The sequence below is a fragment of the Cetorhinus maximus genome, chromosome 35 (assembly GCF_964194155.1).
Source record: "Cetorhinus maximus chromosome 35, sCetMax3.hap1.1, whole genome shotgun sequence".
NCBI classification, from domain to species: Eukaryota; Metazoa; Chordata; class Chondrichthyes; order Lamniformes; family Cetorhinidae; genus Cetorhinus; species Cetorhinus maximus.
Genome location: NC_135913.1, coordinates 8,803,463 through 8,823,675, shown reverse-complemented (window position 1 = coordinate 8,823,675; position 20,213 = coordinate 8,803,463). Strand labels below are relative to the sequence as shown.

The window sequence follows — 20,213 nt, the reverse complement described above, 5'->3', positions numbered from 1 at the left end:
CTGTCCGATCTCACTGGCTCCATCCTCCCCGGGTAACAGTCTCCGATCGCACTGGCTCCATCCTCCCCGGGTTACACACTGTCCGATCTCACTGACTCCATCCTCCACGGGTAACAGTCTCCGATCTCACTGGCTCCATCCTCCCCGGGTTACACACTGTCCGATCTCACTGGCTCCATCCTCCCCGGGTAACAGTCTCCGATCTCACTGGCTCCATCCTCCCCGGGTTACACACTGTCCGATCTCACTGGCTCCATCCTCCCCGGGTAACAGTCTCCGATCTCACTGGCTCCATCCTCCCCGGGTTACACACTGTGCAATCTCATTGGCTCCATCTTCCCCAGATTATACACTGTCCGATCTCACAGGCTCATCCTCCCCAGGTTATACACTGTCTGATCTCACCGGCTCCATCCTCCCCGGGTAATACGGTCTGATCTCACTGGCTCCATCCTCCCCAGATTATACACTGTCTGATCTCACTGGCTCCATCCTCCCCGGGTAACACTGTCCGATTTCACTGGCTCCATCCTCCCCGGCTTACACTGTCCGATCTCACTGGCTCAATCCTCCCCAGGTTACTCACTGTCCGATCTCACTGGCTCCATTCTCCCCGGGTTACTCACTGTCCGATCTCACTGGCTCCATCCTCCCCGGGTAACTCATTGTCCGATCATACTGTCTCCATCTTCCCCAGGTTATACACTTCCCGATCTCACTGGCTCAATCCTCCCCAGGTTACACACTGTCTGATCTCACTGGCTCCATTCTCCCCAGATTATACACTGTCCGATCTCACAGGCTCATCCTCCCCAGGTTATACACTGTCTGATCTCACCGGCTCCATCCTCCCCGGGTTACACTGTCTGATCTCACTGGCTCCATCCTCCCCAGATTATACACTGTCTGATCTCACTGGCTCCATCCTCCCCGGGTTACACGGTCCGATCTCACTGGCTCCATCCTCCCCGGCTTACACTGTCCGATCTCACTGGCTCAATCCTCCCCAGGTTACTCACTGTCCAACCTCTCTGGCTCCATCCTCCCCGGGCTACACACTGTCCAATCTCACTGGCTCCATCCTCCCCGGGTTACACACTGTCCGACCTCACTGGCTCCATTCTCCCCGGGTTACTCACTGTCCGATCTCACTGGCTCCATCCTCCCCGGGTTACTCACTGTCCGATCATACTGTCTCCATCCTCCCCGGGTTACTCACTGTCCGATCTCACTGGCTCCACCCTCCCCGGGTTACACACTGTCCGATCTCACTGGCTCCATCCTCCCCGGGTTACTCACTGTCCGATCTCACTGGCTCCATCCTCCCCGGGTTACACACTGTGCAATCTCACTGACTCCATCCTCCCCGGATTACGCACTGTCTGATCTCACTGGCTCCATCCTCCCCGGGTTACACACTGTCTGATCTCACTGGCTCCATCCTCCCCGGGTTACTCACTGTCCGATCTCACTGGCTCCATCCTCCCCAGGTTACACACTGTCCGATCTCACTGGCTCCATCCTCCCCGGGTACACACAGTCCGATCACACTGTCTCCATCCTCCCCGGGTTACTCACTGTCCGATCTCACTGGCTCCATCCTCCTCGGGTTACTCACTGTCCGATCTCACTGGCTCCGTCCTCCCCGGGTTACACAGTGTCCGATCTCACTGGCTCCATCCTCCCCGGGTTACACACTGTCTGATCTAACTGGCTCCATCCTCCCCGGGTTACACACTGTGCAATCTCATTGGCTCCATCTTCTCCAGATTATACACTTTCCGATCTCACTGGCTCAATCCTCCCCGGGTTACACACTGTCTGATCTCACTGGCTCCATCCTCCCCGGGTTACACACTGTCCGATCTCACTGGCTCCATCCTCCCCGGGTAACAGTCTCCGATCGCACTGGCTCCATCCTCCCCGGGTTACACACTGTCCGATCTCACTGACTCCATCCTCCACGGGTAACAGTCTCCGATCTCACTGGCTCCATCCTCCCCGGGTTACACACTGTCCGATCTCACTGGCTCCATCCTCCCCGGGTAACAGTCTCCGATCTCACTGGCTCCATCCTCCCCGGGTTACACACTGTCCGATCTCACTGGCTCCATCCTCCCCGGGTAACAGTCTCCGATCTCACTGGCTCCATCCTCCCCGGGTTACACACTGTGCAATCTCATTGGCTCCATCTTCCCCAGATTATACACTGTCCGATCTCACAGGCTCATCCTCCCCAGGTTATAATCTGTCTGATCTCACCGGCTCCATCCTCCCCGCGTAATACGGTCTGATCTCACTGGCTCCATCCTCCCCAGATTATACACTGTCTGATCTCACTGGCTCCATCCTCCCCGGGTAACACTGTCCGATTTCACTGGCTCCATCCTCCCCGGCTTACACTGTCCGATCTCACTGGCTAAATCCTCCCCAGGTTACTCACTGTCCGATCTCACTGGCTCCATTCTCCCCGGGTTACTCACTGTCCGATCTCACTGGCTCCATCCTCCCCGGGTAACTCACTGTCCGATCATACTGTCTCCATCTTCCCCAGGTTATACACTTCCCGATCTCACTGGCTCAATCCTCCCCAGGTTACACACTGTCTGATCTCACTGGCTCCATTCTCCCCAGATTATACACTGTCCGATCTCACAGGCTCATCCTCCCCAGGTTATACACTGTCTGATCTCACCGGCTCCATCCTCCCCGGGTTACACTGTCTGATCTCACTGGCTCCATCCTCCCCAGATTATACACTGTCTGATCTCACTGGCTCCATCCTCCCCGGGTTACACGGTCCGATCTCACTGGCTCCATCCTCCCCGGCTTACACTGTCCGATCTCACTGGCTCAATCCTCCCCAGGTTACTCACTGTCCAACCTCTCTGGCTCCATCCTCCCCGGGCTACACACTGTCCAATCTCACTGGCTCCATCCTCCCCGGGTTACACACTGTCCGACCTCACTGGCTCCATTCTCCCCGGGTTACTCACTGTCCGATCTCACTGGCTCCATCCTCCCCGGGTTACTCACTGTCCGATCATACTGTCTCCATCCTCCCCGGGTTACTCACTGTCCGATCTCACTGGCTCCATCCTCCCCGGGTTACACACTGTGCAATCTCACTGACTCCATCCTCCCCGGATTACGCACTGTCTGATCTCACTGGCTCCATCCTCCCCGGGTTACACACTGTCTGATCTCACTGGCTCCATCCTCCCCGGGTTACTCACTGTCCGATCTCACTGGCTCCATCCTCCCCGGGTTACACACTGTCCGATCTCTCTGGCTCCATCCTCCCCGGGTTACTCACTGTCCAATCTCATTGTCTCCATCCTCCCCGGGTTACTCACTGTCCAATCTCATTGTCTCCATCCTCCCCGGGTTCCAAAATGTCCGATCTCTCTGGCTCCATCCTCCCCGGGTTACTCACTGTCCAATCTCATTGTCTCCATCCTCCCCGGTTTACTCACTGTACAATCTCATTGTCTCCATCCTCCCCGGGTTACTCACTGTCCAATCTCATTGTCTCCATCCTCCCCGGGTTACTCACTGTCCAATTTCATTGTCTCCATCCTCCCCGGGTTTGATTTCCCCATTTTACTCGGTGGAGGCGGAAATTCACTATTTTGTTTCAAACTGAAGTTTATCCTTCCCTGTCTAATAATCGTAATAGAATATAGTATTACCCTGTATTCACACTATATCAATACTGAAAATTCTCTGCATTAAATCGAGTACTGAATATCGAAGCTCTGACTATCTTACCATTTTTCACAAATTCGCCAGCAATTCCAGAACACTTATATGAAGCTCACATAGACCAATATCGAGTTTGAATGGCTGAAATAAATTTTGTTCAACCGGTGGGCCCACTCTTTAATAATTCAGTGGTCCTACGAGGGATTGCACGACTTTATGTTGCTGAAGCAATTTTAGAATCTCATTCCCTTCAACCTACAGATTCTTTTGGAGGAGCAGAAAATCCTCACAGCCAGGGGTGCGGCTATCACAGCAGACAACAGTGACTTCACCCATTGGCCTGGAAACTGAGGCACCCTTTCCAAACCGTTCCCATGATCACTGGAAACATAAACAGGGCGAGGCAGGCAGGAAAGGCCCTCTACCCAGAAAGGAAAGTACAAATGAGGGTACGAGAAGTTCTCATCAAGCTCGAAAAGAGAAGGCTTGAAACTGGTGTGCTCCCATTGTAATAACATGGGACACTCTGGACCTGGAAGCTGGAGATTGAGCGGGAAGTCTGTGGGTCTGATAGGGCTCCATAACAGTAATCTCCAGAAGGACGCGCCAATGGGTAGTCCTGCAGAGCAGGTAGAGATACTCGTTTCAGGAACTTGCCCCTTGGAGGGTGTGGCCCTATGTGTGGCTGAGCCCTACAAATTCCTAGAAAGTTTTCAGAGATTTGTCCTTCCAGGAACCGTGTTCCAGTGCCCATCTCAGGATCTGAGAAAGGACATTGTACTGCCCAATGATATAGGGGCCACTCATTCCTTAATTATTTTTGGGAGGAAGGGGAAGTATTAAGCCCGCTCCCCAGTCCTCCCTGGAAGCCATGGACGTGATCAGTCGAGTGAAAGGAAGATAAATGTCTGTCCAACTCCATCGGGACCACATGGAGTGTGGCCCTTTCTCCGGCCCCAGAACGGCAGTAATTCTCCCCGAACTATTGGTAGCAGAGATCGATTCCGACCTCAGACACGATTTGGTAGGTAATAAAGTTTTAGGTAGCAAAATAGAAGAGGCCAACAACAGCCAGCAGGAATCTGCAGCAGCGCAGGGAACAGAGGAATGTTCAGAGACCCTAAAGGATGTAATAGAAACTGCAACAAATGAGATAGCTAAGGGAGAGTTGCTTGAATTTAACAAGGCCGAAGTTAGGCCAGTGGTGTCAAAAATGGTGCATGAGGGACCAGTAGATTTTAAAACAGACTTACAGAATTACCCCGAAATTGGGTTGGCCATTACATCCTTCCCAGATTCAAACATGGCCTAGAGAAGTCCCAGGGCTGGAAAAGAGAACGTGAGGGAGATGCTCCAGCTACATAAAGAGCATGAGGAAAAGAAAATTGTTAACACAGGAAAGGTAACGGCTGAAGAATTGCCCAAAGTAGCGCTGGTAGAAACCTTCTTTCCAGAGTTAAATAGGGACGTAGTGAGATCCCAAGCAGACATTGAGAGAGATGCCTCACCCAGTTGATGATCAAAATAGTAGGACAGCTGCAAATGAACATCCACTTGAGGGATCATTTTAGACGTTTATTCATTGTGTGTGTGGTGACAATAACTAAATATCCCGTGCTCTTGCAGCTGATGTTCAGAAGACCCGACAGAGAAACCATGTGCTGCAGCTGGAGACGATTTTGTATCTTTATTTTATTGCCCACTGTATAACTTCTATATCAATTGACTATAAGAGGCTGGAAGAGAACAAGGTGCAAAGGCCATTCTTCACTTATTGCGTTTGGACCTCAGAGGGAAGGACACATGGAGCTCTCTTGAGCTGAAATATTTTCACCTTCGATCATTAGCTGCTTTTTTGTCCCAATTCTAATGGTGTAATATTTTTGGGTTTTAGCTCCATTCATCTCGTTATCCAGCCGTATATAATGCTATACAGATTCGATTCTCCTGAATTTGTACAATGTCTGTCATAGGCTGGTTTCTCATTAGGAACAGAGGAATGGTCATAATCTCCTGGAAATAGTTTCAAGTTAATGAGCAACAGTTTCAACTTAATAATTAACAGGCTGAGCTATGATTAGAAAAATTACAAATACTTATCTACAATATTTTGGGATTGTACTTATGTTCCTGTTTCACTTAATGGAACGGAATTAATAAATATCTGTTCTATCAAGAGGACAGATTGACCAGATGTGGCAGCCCAGTGATCGGGATGGAGCGGCTCTGAGAGTCCTCGATATCGATTCCGGACCCCAAAAGTCTTATGGCATCAGGGGAAACGTGGGGAAACAAACCTCCTGCTGGTTATCACCCACTGCCCAACACCCACAACTGTTCACCCTCAGTGAATTACTCAGCACTCTTCCATTTTGAAAAATACTTAGAAGACGCCTGAAGGCACCATGGGCACAGAATACACTCTGGTGGGGAAACTTCAATATGCATTGAAGCCCAAGAGTGGCTCGATAGCACAACTACTAAGGGAGTCCTAAAAGACAGAGCTGCTAGATTGGGTCTGTGGCTGTTGGTGAGGGACCATCAAGAGGGAAAAAACATACTTGCCCTCATTCTCACCAACCTGCCTGTCTTCCCATGACAGCATTGGTCGGAGTGACCAGTGCACAGTCCTTGTGGAGCTAAAGCCCCTTCTTCATATTGAGAATACCCTCCATCCGTGATAAATGGGATAGATTTCAAACAGATCAAGCAAATCAACATTGGGCATTCATGAGGCACTGTGGGCCACCAGCAGTACCAGAAATGTTCTCTGCCATAATCTGCAACCTCACGGCCCGTTTACCACCAACTCTACCCAGGGTTCAACACTGGTTCAATGAAGAGTGCAGCAGGGCATGGCCGGAGCTGCAGCAGCAATATCTAAAACTGAAGTGTCAACCTGATGAAGTTAGAACACCTTCAGCCAGAAGTGCCGAGCAGAAAATCCATCTCGGCTTCCTCTGGAGGCCCCCAGCATCACAGCTGCCTGTCTTCAGCCAAGTCGATTCACTCCACGTGATATAAAGAAAGTGGAGAAAACATGAGACACTGCAAAGGCTGTGCACATTAACAACATTCCGGTAATAGCACTGAAAATATAGAGTAAAAATTCAAAGAAACGATGATTAATCTTCAGTGTTCTGTAAAGAACACTGATTCAGCTTCAACGCGGAGTATTGTGTTGCATTCTGGAGACAATTAAGAAAGGTTGAAAACAGTTTGAGAGAGGGTGAAGAAAAGATTTAGCAGTTTTACAGGGATTAGGGATTTCAATTACATGGATAGATTTCCAAGCTGGAGTGTCATTCCTGGAGAGTTTGAAATAAGATTTGAAGAGGTTCAAAACAATAAAAGTTCTGGACTGAGGCCGCAGTTTTCCTGCTTTGGCCACCTTGGCGGGCGTGAGCTGTCAAAATGTTGAGAAAGGACAAAAATCAGTTTCAAGCATTCATGACACCAGTTGTGGTTGTCCATTCAACCTGTCAATGGCGGAGCGTTTTCCCTGCTACACGTCAGGTACGTAATTTCAATACTTTAACATCTCTTCTAAGCCCTGCCCACCGGAATCACCACCCAACCTGTATCATCCGAGCACATCGGCCTGATCGCATGCCGATGTGTTTCACAACTTTAGATTAGTGACATGCACCTGGCGGCCTGCAATTCGTTCGGGACTTTGAGGATTGTTTGCCTTACTTGCTTTGGACAGCACTCATGGTCATCAGTGCCAAACTTCGCAGGAAGCACCACGTCATTTTTAAAGGGGAATGTAAGGGAGAAGAAAGTAAATGAGAATTTTTTAGTAAGGGAGAATTCATTATAAGGGAATGAATTACCTAAATTTGAATCTGTAGGCAGGCCAGCGCAAAGCAGTATATCAACAATTAAACTGTTATTCCAGATGAACCTTATGAATTCTCAAATCTTTGTACAGCCTCAGGGTTTGCAATCACCAGAAAAGTCCTGGCAATTAGACTGGAGTCAGAGGATGGCAATAACATAGATCAAGTGGGCTCTTCAACAGATAGGAGAAGGACAGATGGTCCCAGCTTAAATAGGAGGGCAGGTGTCTGCCTGGGTGAAGGTAGGCTTGCTGCACTAAGTTTATATTAAACAGACAGGTGTCTGGTACAAAGGTACATGCATGTACCTTTGTACCAGACACCTGTCTGTTTAATATAAACTTAAATGTTGACAAGAACTGAATCTAGAGGATCTTCTTGTATGTGACCAATAACGTATAAATATGTTGAACACTTGTAAATTAGCAGAGTACTGTCTCAAGCTGCATTGAGATGGTTCCCTCCTTGCAATTGCCCGAATAAACGATCGTAACCTGTACCTGGGTTTCCTGTGGTCCGTTCATCAAATACAACACAACAATTTGGCATAGTCGGCAGGATATTTCCATCGGATCCCCGGTACAGCGCTGCAAAGTGGGTGAGTATATTCATTCACCAACCGTAGTTAGTGCAGCAAGCCTACCAGAGAATGGTCTGGTCAAGTATCAAAGGATCAAGAGGAGGACTGAGGACAGGAGATAGGAGGCGCCAGGGCTAATAGGCAGAGACATGCAGGCGGGCTAGCGGGGCGAAGTCGTGCAGGAAGGCCAGACCATTACCCTGTTAAGAGGAGGGCGAAGCCATGCTGGCAGGTTACAGTTTGAAATATAACCTTTGGCAAAGCCGCGCAGGAAGGCCGGAACCCAGTAAGAGAGGAAGCAGAGCCGTGCTGGCCGTTTACGGTTTGCAATATAACTTTTTCCAAAGCCACGCAGGGAGGCCAGACCCCAGTGAAACCGCAAATACATACCTCAGATAACTAATTTGTTAGGACCGTGCTAACGTACCACGCAGAGATAGATGGAAAATAGGAATAGAATGACGTTAGGGAAACAAAATAGCGCTATGGTACTCGACTGGGGTACCGCGGACTCCATTACGAGGTTCATAGCGGAACAACAGTCAAAAATAATCACTAAAATGCAGAAGGAGGGGTGGAACCCACAGGGAACCCCCGGAGAACAAAAACAGTGGTTATTACAGCAAAAAAAAGGGATAAAATATCGAAAGGGATGGTGGTTATTATCACACTGTATCTACAGTTGTACAGAAGTGTTAATACTAAGTTGCAGTCGATTAGAGAGAGAGAAACAAAGTCAGATCCAGGACAGATCAGAACAGTGGCGGCAGCAGCCTGCAGTGACACTGATCAAGAGGGGGAAAAGCTCCGAAGGAGAACCTATGAAGGAGCTGAGGCAGTTCTGCACTCATATGAACCAACCGCCCCACTGTGCCCATTGAATCCCATGGCCCCTATGGCAATAACTGTTAGGAACAGTAAAGCCAGGAAAGGCGAATTGAAACCCGAAAGGAGAAAGGGGGCTGAGGAATAGGGGGAGGATGAAGAGATTGAGAGGGTTACAGAGAAAGTTAAGCAGGTACCATTCAGTCCGGGGGAGGGGCAGCTTTTGCTTGAAGAACTGCTGAGACTTAAAACTCGGCATAACAACCCAGATTTCTGGACAGAACTGCGGGAAATGCAAGATGTCCATGCAATGCACCCCCTTGATAATCACATACTGGTGAAAGCTAAATGCCCAGGGGATATCTGGGGAAGATTAACCCTGCAGCCTGGGAGTGGAGACTGGGCGAAACCTGAGGATGTCCCAGATCGGGAGAAGGCGACAGCCCTGCAGAATGAGCTTGAGAGGGCAGTCAAGGAAGCCTTCGGGGAGGGAGAAATGAATTGGTGGTCTATAATATCCCTTGCGGGATGACCAGATTTTCCTGAAAACATGGAAGGATGATTTGGACCCGAAAGGTCCACTACTTAATTTTCTGTAACTTAAAACAAATGAATCGATCTTAGTTACAAGAGTTGCTTGTGCTGGAGAGAGAGAGAGAAAAAAAAGGTGCGACCCCTAGCGGAGTTAATAAGCACTGACAGGCAGGGGGAATGTCAGGTTTTGTCAGTTTGATTGTCTCCATAGGTGGAGCCTTCAAGATCCCTTTATTTCCCCCACTGCTATTTGAAGTTTCATTTAGAATATGTGAGTTTTAAGTCGTTAAGTTAAGTATACAGGAATACAAATACACACTTCTAAATATATATTTGTTTGTGTGCAAGGAAGCATTTGTATATGAGCTTTAACGTGTTTTCTTCCGTAAATTGTTATTTGTGTGTGCAGTTCAGGACTTTAGGGTTGAAAGCCCCATGTTAGATTAAAGGAAAATTATACTGAAAGATTCCAAAGTTTTGAGTATAAGGTTTGAGTTGGGAATTCTGGCAAAAAGTGTTGTAATTTGAAGGTATCATGAAGCTAGACAGGGTCAGATGAACCAACCTTTATACCATCACCTTTGCAGACTCGCATCACCAGCTTCCAAGCTGATTGGGATTGATACATACGAGTTACATTAACTCATACGAGTTAGTTTTCTAAAATTCTGAGGGGAAAAATACCTGAAGTTCAAGGGATTCTAGGAAGGCCAAAAGGAATAAACATATGGTCTAGTTGGTACCAATGGATAAAAATCTTTTGATGAGAAAAATTAAATATGAAAGCAAATCTGCATCCCAACAGCACTGTTATTTGAATTCGGGACAATATTGAGGTGCAATGTAGTTTAGGATGTTACTTATGAATCACTAGGATGCTATCTAAGATAAAGAATGTGTCGATAAACATACGGCAATTATAACTTGGAGACAAATCAATACACATAAGAAAGAGCAGGTTTTAATGTTGATAGCGTAAATTACATTTCTTGCAAAGTTTAAAATTTGAGGTTTGGTTCCTGATAATTTCTCAAAAGGGGATTTTCATTTTAAAAGGTTTGACAATAATTGGCTCTAATTCAAATGCTGCAAGCCTGTGTATTTGTAAGTCTGTTCCCAAAATATGAAGCTAAGCTCAAGACCTTGACAAAGTTTGGCAGAAATCCTATTTTTGGCCGAGTTAATGAATCTGGGATAATTCTAAAAGAAACTGGTTGGACACAATTTAGTGGGTTAATTTTGATACAATAAAATGTTTGGGAAGAAGATGAAGGAGCAAAACACGTCAATACCTGATTTCTGTTTTTAAAGCTGTTATAAGAATATTTTATTTATTTTAAAGTCTCTCCAGGCAACCGGAACAAGATAACATCGGAGCTGTTATATGTGTAAAATGGTATGAGGCAGGTAGGAGAATGAGTTTGGGAAAGAGGACACAATATGCAAACTTCTTAAAGGAACTGAATTTGATAATCTGGCCATCAACTGAGACATTGGAAACGCAGAGGGGGGGGGGGGAAAGCAATGACCTAGAGACAGAGATTCTCATTGACAATAGAAAAATTGAACTCAAGGGAATCTTAGCATGATCATGATCAGGCAAAAACAAAACTTAGGGGTAAAAATATGTGGAATCTGTAGTTCAGAAATTGGAATGTAAGGAGAAATAATACTTAACAACAATTTACCACAAGATGTGTATAGGTAAAGGGAAAGCTGGCAAAAGGCTAAATAGATGTATTACTGATTGTATTAGTGTGCCTGCGACCTACAAAGAGTAAAACCACAAGATTAACACGTTGATGACAGGCAGAGTTAAGTGGCTGCCAGAGAGAACTTCCACTGGATATAAAGATAGTGAGCCATTGAAAGATAGGACAAGAAGGTGCATTGTAGAGTTGTTTAAGGAATTGAGGTTTGACATGAGACAGCAGCAGGAGGAAGTAAACTGGAAGGAGTGGGGGTGCATACTCAGGTGGATTCAGATCAGGGAACTCATTACACAGAACGAGTCATTAAAGAAATGTATACATTTAAATATAAATAGCAATTCCACATTCCCTACCAGCCACAGAGCTCGGGGATGGTGGAAAGGATGAACTGAACTTTAAAAAAATAATCAATCCAAAAGCAATTCAAGAGACAGGGAACAGCCCAATATTCTAATGCGCCTTAGGGGCTACCCCAACCAGGACCGCCGGGTTCACCCCAATTGAAATAATGAGAAGGAGAGCAATGCAGTTACCCGAGGGAATCAAAGTAGGAGTGGGAGATGTAGGACCACAAAAAGGAAGGATGCGAGACTATGTGAGGGAAATAAGTAAGCAATTGCATGAGTTAAGGAAGGAAGTCAGAGACCGACAGGTGATAAACGATATGGAAACAGGCAAATCCAAAGAGCAACAATGGACCAACTGGGGAATAAGTTGATGGTTAAGGTGAACCTGGAGCGAACAGGCATGGACCATGCGAGGTAATTATGACAGGTGATACATGTGCACTTGTAGATATGAGAATGGGAAGTAAATGGAGGCATTTCACACAGTTAAAGATACATGACAATTGACCAAGCTGTAACCTGGGGACCGGGAGCCTATGTTAATGTCTCGACAGATCTGCAATCCTGGTCGTGGGCGTCAGTGCTGGCAACAAGGTCGGGGATCATCACTGCTTATCCCACATGGAGGATAGCACGGACAGTGCCGAATGCGACACGCAACGGGGAATGATAAATGTAACAGTAGGAGAACAAGTGCTTGCGATTTGTAGTAAGGGTTTGCTTCAGATCGGGCGTGGGAGTTCCGCCCAAAATAGAAAATTAGTACCACTACCCAACCACCTCCCACACCTACTTCCACAACCCGAATAGAGATAATTGAAGCCTTTAAGTGCACACCGACTGAGCCACCTTGTCCAGCACCGACGAATTGTTTGGCCCTGATTAATCAGAAGTTCTATATAATAATGTACACCATGAGCTGGCACCCAGTCTTGAACATATCCGGTATTGCCCTGCCCCAGTGGTGCCCAACACACACCCAAGCACTCTATACAACACTGACGGGCCAGTTGATGGCTGAAGCTGTTCAGTTTAACGACAGGATGCGGTTAGGCCCAGAGGGAAACCGAGACAAGCGCAGCCTAATGAATGACGCTGCCACAGTATTCAATACAGGGACGTCAGTAATTACTCCATCGACCTCGCAACTGTTGGTCTAAAGGTCCATACCCTGAGCTTTAAGCTTAAGGAGATTTGGTTTGGTGGTTGGGGGGGTGGGGGGGAGGGAGAGAGCGGATCTAGGGTACACAATTAGATACGGACCAGGACGTGACATGGTTAATTAAAAACAAAAACAGAATTACCTGGAAAAACTCAGCAGGTCTGGGAGCATCGGCGGAGAAGAAAAGAGTTGACGTTTCGAGTCCTCATGACCCTTCAGCAGAACTGAGTAAAGTCAGGAGAGGGGTGAAATATAAGCTGGTTTAAGGTGGGGGGAGAGAAGTTGGTTGGGGGTCGGGGTGGTAGTAGGGACAAGCAAGCAGTGATAGGAGCAGATAATCAAAAGATGTCACAGGCAAAGGAACAAAGATGTGTTAAAGGTGGTGATATTATCTAAGAGAATGTGCTAATTAAGAATGGATGGCAATTCACATTCTCACATAGACACACCTTTGGATTCTTTCCTATAACCATGACATTTTTTGTTTCATTTTCGTAACCATGAAATTTCGCCCCTGCCCTCCACCCTCATTGACTTTCGCTTTTGGACATCCCATCCCCTCCCGCACTCCACTGGTTTAAAATATGTTAAATATACATCGTTCTTCCATTCTGATAAAAAATAATCAAACTGAGTTTTTTTGCTCTTTTCACCAGCACAGATCCTTTATGTATAACCAAATGAACATTTCCAGACATTTCTGTTTATTCTGATTTCACTTTACCAGTATCTATTTTCCTTTTCTATCTGAAAGCATTGTGGGAAAAATTGTGATGGCCATTCATGCTCCTCGCCCTTCCTCCTCACCAACCTTTCAGGTGTCTTCATTTGCAATATTTTTTATCACTTAAACACTCTCCAAACGCTCCTCTATTCCTGACACTAAACCACAGATCAGACCCTATGTTGAAATCACTGACTGTCACCGTAACAAAGTACACATGATTGTTGCAGTGATTTGATCTAAGATTTCAAGATATTAAGGAAATCAGATATGGTCAGTCGACGAACCTATTTCTGCTGCCTCGGAATCTCAGACTAAGAGCCACTGTCAAACAGAAAGGCAGAGATTCCAGCTAGAAATTAGGAATCCATCCTGCACATAAAGAATGCTGGAACTTTTGGGCTCCTTTCTGTACATGGAAACTAATAGTTGATCGATTGTTGTATTTTCCAGCTGAAATTCATAGAGTTTTGTTAAAGGCGGGTATTAAGGAATACTCGGCAAAGGCGGACAGATGGCGTTATTCATCAATGAGCCACAGAATCGTTGAACATGTAATAGGGACTAAATGGCCTCAACAGCAGCAAACTTTTTGCTGGTTTTATTTTTAATCATGTTTCATTCTTTAACCTCCCTGGTACATTCGGACGGATGCTATGCTGCCATTGACAACTTCATCTGGACACATCTTTGGTCTCCTTATTATACTCACAGAATCACAGACATGTTGTGGCGCAGGAGAAGGTCATTCAACTCATTGTGTCTGCAGCAGCTCTCCGAATGGGCAGTTCACTTAGTGATACTTCCCCGTATGAACGTTTTTCCTTTCCAGTTAACAGACAAATCTCCTTTTTAATCCTTCCCTTGATCCTGCCCTGCCACAGCCTCAGGCAGTGCATTCACCCCGTACATCAACCGCTTTTTACAAGAAAATAAAATAGTTCTTCCTCGTGTCACTTTTGGTTTTTTTTAACCAACTACTTTAAATCTATACTCACTCGACCTTGATCCGTTATGAACGGGAACACCTTTTTCATATCTGCTCCGTCCAGACCCCTCATGATTTTCAAAACCCGCTACCAAATCTCCTCTCAGCCTCCTTTTCTCCCAGGAAAACAGTTCTAACTGCTACACTCTTTATTCAGAACTGAAGTCCCTCATCCTAGGAGCAATTTCCGTGACTTTTTTCTGCCCTTTTCCCAACATTCTTCACATATTCACATCCTTGCTGAAGAGTCGCGCCCAGAACCAGACGGGATACATAGAAACATAGAAACTCGGAGCAGGAGTAGGCGATTTGGCTCTTTGAGCCTGCTCTTCCATTCAATACGATTGTGGCTGATCATCTGTCTCAACCCCATATTCCTGCTTTCTCTCCATACCCCTTTATGCTCCTAATATCCGAGAAAATATCAATTTATTTATTTAATATACTCAGTTACCCGCCCCCCACAGCCTTCTGTCGTAGAGAATTCCACAGGTTGAGCCCCCTCTGAGTGAGGAAGTGTTTTTTCACCTCAGTACTAAATGGACGGCCCGGTATCCCGAGGCTGTGGCCCCTTATTCTCGACTCCCCAACCAGGGGAAGCATGCTACCTGCATCTTGTCTGTGTAGCCCTATCGGGATTTTATACGCTTCAATCAGAACCGCTCTCATTTTGCTAAACTCGAGCCAATACGGGCCCAGCTGAAACAATGACTCCTCAGGCAACAGCCCTGCCATCCCCGGCATCAGCCTCGTGAACCTTCGCTGCAATCCCTCTATTGCAAGTCCATCCTTTTTTAGATATGGAGACTAAAACTTTACGTAATATACACTTTAGTTACTGGACATGGTAGACAGCTGCAAAAGCGGCTGGAGGCTTTTATCCAAGGACTGCTTCACATGGTGCACCTTTCAACATCACACGGTCACACCTACCTCATAGTCATTCATCCCTCTTTATATATGTTTTCTCTCTCTTTAATCTTTGAATTTTATTATTCAACAGGCCGTGTAAATTTACATTTCTCTTAAAAATTCTTTCATGTGGTCAATATGTCTTCTTTCCTTTTGGAAGAAATAAACATTGCCCTTGTTAGTTGTAAACATCCTCACATCCCTTTGAAACCCAAACACCTTTCCACTTATATCTAAATGCAAACTTCCTTCACACCCCAGGTGCTTCCCACGTCAGTTACTCAATAGCATTTCAAATGTATTTTTTCACCTAACTTATTTTGATCATTTTAACCTTTCGGTCTATCCGTCTAAGTCAATTAAGTTAGTCACACAGACATCCACACTCTCACCCATAAGCCTCCAATGATATTATGAAAAATATTATAGTTTTGTGACACATTTTTATCTTTCTTTTAAAATGCGGCACACACAACTGTGCACAGTATTCCAAATGTGTCCTCACCAATGTCCTGTACAGCTGCACCTGAAACTTCTCTATGTTTATCTTCCATTCTCCCTCAATAAGCACCAACATATTATTTGCCTTCCTAATCACTTGCTTTACATTCATACAAACAACAAGAGATTCATGCACTAGGACACCCAGATCCCTTGCACAAATATAGTCAGTTGAAGAAACTCTTTCCAACGGCTTGGAATCTTGGACTAAGGACCACAGTAAAACAAATCGAAAGATTTCGACATTGTAATTAGTAAACAATTCCACACAGCAAGGATGCTAGAAGTTCAGAGATCCCTTCTGTACACGGTAATTGGTAGTTTCATCTTAAATCTGTGATCGATAGCCTTTTATTACACAAATCTATTGATGTACGTGGCAAAAGTAAATTGGTTCCCAATTGGCCAAAGTATTTCGGAATGACAGAGCATTCTTCTAAACGCATTAGCTTGCTTCCATTCGGAAGCAAAATGATTTTCCCTCCTTTCAGGTTATCATAATAAATAGTTGGAGCTGAGTGCAGTCTCAACAATACTAGGAACTCATAACTGAGTTCAGCAATTTTAGATCATAACCTCTGTTCACACCTTTGTTTTTTCTTGGCCGGCTTCGTTTGGTCCAGTTTATTTCACTATTCCTTCATGGTCCCTTTTGACGGCTGCTATGCAGCAATTCATAACCTCAATTCGACACATCTTATTTTTATTTGAAGGCAAGTTGCATTTTAGCAATGCAAAAGTCTAGCAAAAAATATTCTGATCGAAGATATCGCATCCTCGAAAATTTTAGGAATTCTTTCGAGATTTTTAGCTACTCTCAGTGTGAAAATACTCCCTGAATTTTCTCCTGGTTGCCTTAGACACCACCGCTGTGAATCCGTGCCACAATATATTCTGATTCAAGCCTATTCTCACCGCCGACGGAAGCAGTTTCTCCCTATTTCACCTAACACTTGATTCTAACAGGATAGAAACTTCGAACAAACCACCCTTCATTCTTTTTTTCTCAAGGGATTAGAAACGGGAGAATCCCTAAAAAAAAAGGGGGGGGGGGGGGGGGGGGCGGTGATTGCAGGAGAAGGCAGGGGATTCATACTCGGTGAATTTCTCCCTCAAAGAACCAGCACAGACAGGGCGAGCCAAATGGACACCTTCTGTGCTTTACCCATTCAATGATCATGGAAATCTAATATTATCAAATATGAACTCCTAAAGTAACCTACTAAACTCCGGAATCAACACTGCTTCCAATCCAGATTCAATATAATCTTTGTGCCTCCTCTCGTGCAACAGCATGAGTAATAGGAGCAGGTGCATTATTTATTTCACGGTTTCTCAAAAATTTTGGCTGATCTCCTGCATCAATCGCACCATCCTGAAAATTCTGAGTTCACAGTGTCTTACAGAGCCATCACAGATAAAGCATTCCTAATGAGTGTGCAGCCCCAGAAGAGTTGAACAATCATGTTCAGAGTAAAATAATGGGATACAATTCACAACATTGCATTACAAAACTCGCTTTATGCCATCACGTCTGTTACGCAGTTGTGTAAAGCAGCAAATTCAAGACAATTGTCTAAATATCTACTGGAATGAGTGGTACCTCGGGTATGACAGCCTGAAAGTTGAGATCTTAAAATGATTTGTTTTTGTACATTTGCGCTGGCGGTTAGTGAGCCCTGTAACTGCAGACGTAAATCCCACTGCATCTGTACCGTCCCCAGTTTCTCACCAACAAAATATGCCCATTGCTCATCTGGTGCCTGAATGATATGTTCTTTGTGCACTCCCCACATCCTTAACGACTGTTGATTGCATTCTTATTCTGTCTGTTGTGTTCTGTGTTATGATGACACAGCCGATGGTAAAGGCTGAGTTGTTCAAATCTCGGAGGACAAATAATTGTCATAACCCATTTTTCAAACTGTATGTTTTGAGATCTGAAATCTCTGGATCTGGATGGTCTGGAATGCGCTGCCTGAGAGGGTGGTGGAGGCGGGTGACCTCACATCCTTTAAAATGTACCTGGATGAGCGCTCGGCACGTCGTAACATTCAAGACTATGGGCTAAGTGCTAGTAAATGGGATTACGTAGGTAGGTCACGTGTTTCTCACGTATCGGTGCAGCCTCGATGCGCTGAAGGGCCTCTTCTGCACTGTGTGATTCTGAGATTCTGTGATTCTGAGATGCAGATTTTGAATTCCATAGTAATAAACCACCGAGACTCACCGAGGCTTTTTTTTAAAAAATAAAACTAAATTAAGCATTTATTAACACAATAAAGATTGTAAACAATTAAATACGTCTACAAGATAACCAGTACAATAATCACAAATATCCGCTAATTAATCTGACTCTGAATTACGGTCCCATTAAGGCAACAGTAAATCATTTAGATTTAAACAGACATCTGACAGAGCACAACATTGACAGCCACATTGAAAATAAGCCCATTTCAGCTCTGGAACATTGCAGACAGCAGCTTGAGGCGTTTCATACTTGATGGGTCTTAAACTGCCTCAGCCTTACGCATTCCTCTGTCTCCTTTATACCCATCTTTATCGTTGAGTGTAAATTTTACATTGTATCACTAGGCTTTTAATTTTACCTCTTTTAACAATGTCATCCTTTGATTCCACCAATTTTATTAGTAAGTGGATAACATAAAATACATTGCTTGGCATCTTCTTGCGAAGTGCAAGATGTCGCCCATTATTGGTTAATTTAAAAATGCAAATTGCCCCCGTGACATCCATGTTTCTAAACTCACGTGTGTTTATCTAATTACAATTTTAAACCTACTTATTTCGATACATAAAAACCTCTTGACCAACTTGCTTGAATCCAATTAAGACACAGACACACATAGGCACACATCGACAAACACACCAATAAACTCTATTTTAAATAACTTACAATAACATTATAGACATTGAGCTCTTTTTGCCAATATACACAATTCGAGGACCCGTTGTTTTTCGATCCATCCCAACAAATCCACAAGCGCTTTCCTTGGTAGCACCTCAAATCTAAATTTCGGAATGAATTCTGGCATTTCGGGAGGCAGTACAACAGATTCTGAATATATTTATTTATATATGATTAACATTGTTACGTTTGCAGCATTGATTTTCTGTGTATCTGTGTGCTAGTTCTGATTAGAGGTCTGCTAACTCTGTTATCTCTCAATGCATTTGTGTATATCTGCGTTGTGTATAAATTTAAGGGCGATTCAAAAAAGAACAAACTGGCAGAAAAGAACAAAACAAATGACCCTCCGCTCAAATGAAGAAGGAAAACCGAGCTCTGTAAACAGCAGAGTGATGAAGCCGCATTTATAGCCAGCACAGTCGCTCAAAATAAGCAGTTTATGAGAATTATTTCGAGTGGGGATCAGTGTGAACTGGCATGCATCAACGCAATAGTCGTGGCTGAATGGTTAAGGAACTGGATTCATAATCCATTGGAGTTTCCTTGCCCAAGTTCGAGTTTTCCCAACTGTGCATCCTCCTTCACTTGTTAAGTTTCAAAACTTGAACAAGTTCCTTTGGGGTGAGTCCGTAGTTTTGCAGCAGTACCAGGTGCCCCCAACATCTGGGTGAAAAAAATCCTCAAATCCCCTCAAAACCTCTTGCTCCTTACCATAAATCTATGCCCCGTGGTTATTAACCCCTCCACTAGATGGAAACATTTATTCCCATCTGCCCTATCCATGCCCCTCATAATTTTGCACACCTCAAACAGGTCCTCTTCTGCCTTCTCTGCTCTAAGAAAAACAGCTTCAGCCTATCTAGTCTCTCTTCTTAGCTGAAATGCTCGAACCTATGCAATATCCTGGTGAAAGTTCTCTGCACCCTCTCAAGTACAATCACATCCTTCCTTTATTGCAGTGACCAGAACTGCACACAGTACTCCAGAACTAGCACACAGATAGCTAACGTATACTGCTACATCATAACCCCCCTGTTCTTGTATTCAATGCCTCGACTAATAAAGGCAAGCATCCCATGTGCCTTCTTAACAAGGTTATCAACCTTTGCTGTTGCCTTCAGGGATCTATGAACATGCACACCAAGGTCCCTCTGACCCTCTGCACTTCCAAGGTGAACATTGATCGTGAATTCCCTTGTTTGTCCTCCCAAAATGCATAACCTCACAATTTTAAGTTTAAAGTCCCATTTGCGAATGCTATGTCCACCTGACCGGCCCTCCTATATCGTCCAGTAGCCTAAGGGTTTCCTCCTAACTATTTACCACACCACAAATTTTCGAGTCATCTGCAAACTTACTGATTATATCTCCTCCATTAACGTCCAGATCATTAATGCACACTACAAACAGCAAGGGACCCAGCACCGAGCCCTGCAGTATACCACTGGA

General features: G+C 45.1%; 1 protein-coding gene across 1 annotated transcript in view; it reads right to left on the bottom strand.

The window, feature by feature from the left end:
* Nucleotides 1-20,213, bottom strand: part of LOC144672033 (NACHT, LRR and PYD domains-containing protein 3-like) — a 1,181,600-nt gene that overhangs the window by 55,129 nt on the left and 1,106,258 nt on the right. The window lies entirely within an intron of this gene.